The following is a 3131-nucleotide window of genomic DNA, read 5'->3' as shown; positions in this document are numbered from 1 at the left end:
AACCCTAACCCTAACCCTAACCCTAACCCTAACCCTAACCCTAACCCTAACCCTAACCCTAACCCTAACCCTAACCCTAACCCTAACCCTAACCCTAACCCTAACCCTAACCCTAACCCTAACCCTAACCCTAACCCTAACCCTAACCCTAACACGCGTACCCTGGTTCTTCACAGGGACGTTAGGATAGCAAGGGTATGCAAAGCGTTGAAGGAATGTCCCGTATAGTGATCCCGTTTCGGAGAGCCACTGACAGCTCTTCAGCGTTTCGGTACAGTTGTGGAGCAAATTTCGGCGTGTCTTCGCTACACTTGCGGGTCAGATGTGCCCTTCTAACACATGTTTAGTCAGGACTAAACCACATTCTTCCGACGTCTTACGTCTCTGTGGGTGAACGTTTGAATGCTTCACGTGGTATCGTGTCCAGTATTATGTGCATCACACAGTGTAGGTGCTCTCAGCGCCGGTGGTAGCAAGGAAACTGAGGGAAGATTCCCCTGGGTTCTTCGCGGAGGTGTGGGCTTCCCAGCACGTCGACTGCGGAGCAGAAAAGGGCCCAGCACCGGCCTAGAAGCCCTCCGCAGCGGCTCTTCCTCCACGGTTGCTTTAAAGGGCGCTGATCCCGCGCTGAGCCCTGCAGACAAGACAACAGCTGAGAGAAGTCTGTCACCCTCCAGACCGCGTTTCCACCATCGGGGACAGCCTTTCAAGTGTCTGCCCGCATAGCAGAGACTTCTCAGACCCGAGTAAAGGCAGTGCCGAGTCGTCGGCGGGGCGGCGCGTGGCACCTCGAGTGGTGCCGCAGTCCTTGGCGAGGCTGCGCGGCAGGCCATTCACCAAGTTTTGCTGTATTGCAATGTAAAAGAGCGCCGCATCTACGCCCCCTCTGATAAGTAGAGGCTTCTTGTGTGCGCGCGCGGCCAGTTAAGCCGGTGGCCTCTTCCGACCCCGCCGAAGCCGTGGTGCGTCCCCTGTGCTGCCACGATTGCAGACTGACCCGTAGCCGGTGCGATGCGCAGTGTCCGGCCTCTGGCGCCCACTCTCTATTCTGACAGCAGGGACTGCAGAAACAGCATCGCCGCTCGGGGCTCTGCGTGTGCCGAGTGATTCGCTGTGAGATACCCATGGTTTGTCAGCGGGTCTGCAGCCCGCCCTTGCGGCTGGACTCCGCCGAACCGGCTTGGCGGGTACACGTCTGTACTAGCGAGTCACGTCCGCAAAGAGGCGCTGCGGTGGACGTCGACACTTCATCCGCTTCAGCTGCAGCAGCGCGTCCTCTCGCGGCAACGGCTCCCCTGTCGCACACGGCCCGCGGAGCTTCGCACCGTTTCCATGGCGGGTCGTGATGCGCACATTGAAGTCGCCGGCAAGTTCTCCGAGCCCTCGGATATTGTCCCATCCTTCGTGCGGAGTGCCACGCCAGCTTCAGAACGAGTGCGGCGCGCGGCTGGGTTCCCGAGAGCCCCTTGTGAGGTGTTTTCGTCTCCTCGAGGTGCAGCGAGGCACGCGGGTGCGTCTTGGTTTCTCGCCCGAACCTCCTCGCGGCGCTCGCTGCTCAGAGCTCCGGCGACATCGATCAATCGCATTGGTCTGGCTGGCTCCCGTGCAGGGGAAGGTGGAGTGGGCCCACCCCCTTCTACCAACATAGGGGCTCTTGAGGCGGTTGACCACTTCCACTCTCGCACCCCTGCCGCCCGCACGCCCAGGTGGAAATGACCGCCTTCGCCAGGTCGAAGCTCAGCAGGGTGCTTGGCATCAGCCACAGCTCTCAACCATCGCAAGTGGCCCGCTAGAACCGCTGGTGAGACCGCTGATCATGTCACCGTGCTGACATGTGCGGGTCTGTCCGAGTAGATGCACCGCCCTGCAGACAGGCGCGCCCCCCTCCCACCCGCCCGCCTGCCGCTCGTGTCATTGTTGGGGAGGGAATCGTCTCGCTGTAGAGCGCCGCGTGTTGCTCACGAAGAACCGTGCCCAGCGGCTGTGTCGGCTGCGTCTTTGCCAGGCCCCCCGCCGACGGCCAGGAAAGGAGTCAACCGGCTGCTTGCCTTCTTCGCCTGCCCGCTCGCCTCACTGGAGAGGCTGTCGCGCCAAAGTCGAGCGAGAATGAAGGGCACACATCGGTCTCTGCAGTGGCTTGCCGCAGTACAGATAATGCGCCGACCGCGGTGTCTGCGTCGGCTGACACGCCGCCGCTTGACACCGTTCGCACGCTGCTTCTCACAGCGGAACAAGCGGCGGGGGACGGGGCGTCTCCCTCAATGGGTGACAGAGGGGTCACTCACCGGCCGCAGCGGCACCACCTCTTGGGCTGAACGCGCCTCGTGTGTTACAGGCCCAACCCATATGCACTCCACCTTCTTCACGCTTCCAACTGTTGTCTCCCTTATTTCGTAAGATAACTTTCCGTCCGGCGGGGAGAGCATTGGCAAAGGCGGTGCGATGGGAAGGGGGGGCTCTGCGCCATCGAGTCGTGGTCCATTGTGGGCGAGGCAGGCTTAGGAGAGACGCAGAGGGCAGGAGAGAGGCGAGCGGGCCAACGCAGGCAAAGAGAAAAAAGAGAGGGGATACGGGGAGGGAAGAGCACGGGGAAAGGGTCCCGAGTGTCCACGTGTGTGTGTGCGTGTGTGCGTGTGTGTGCGTGTGTGCGTCTATGGGTGTGTGTGTGCGGGTGTGTGTGCCGAGAGGCAGTGGTCCCTCCCGCACACGCAAAAGAAAAATCTGAAAAAATTTATCGATCGAGAGAGGCGATGGGGGGAGCGCACCGCGTTCTGAAGGGGTTTTGCCGTTTTCCTTCTTTTGCTTGTTTGCCTTTTCGCGTTCAGCTGGCGGATGGCAGAGAAAAAAAGCGCAAAGTGGAGACACCGTCAGGGGTGCCTGCGAGCTGTCGTGAAGAGAGTCGAACGAAGAAACGATGTGAGCGTGTGTGCCTGTGTGGTGACTGTGGCGTGGTCGTCGAAAGAAGAGGCCGCAGTGTAGAGAGACGAGTGGCACGGAGGAGAACGAGGCGGGGAAAGAGAAAGCGCGAGAGCCACTTGTGGGTTCGTGCTGCAGAGCGGGTGCGAAACGGCAAAGAAGACGGGGTACAACACTGCCGAGGGAGGCACAATGGAGTCGCCCCACCACCACCA

This window comes from Leishmania panamensis (assembly GCF_000755165.1).
Source record: "Leishmania panamensis strain MHOM/PA/94/PSC-1 chromosome 19 sequence".
NCBI lineage: Eukaryota > Euglenozoa > Kinetoplastea > Trypanosomatida > Trypanosomatidae > Leishmania > Leishmania panamensis.
The sequence above is the reverse complement of the archived record's forward strand: the minus strand, read 5'-3'. Positions refer to the sequence as shown.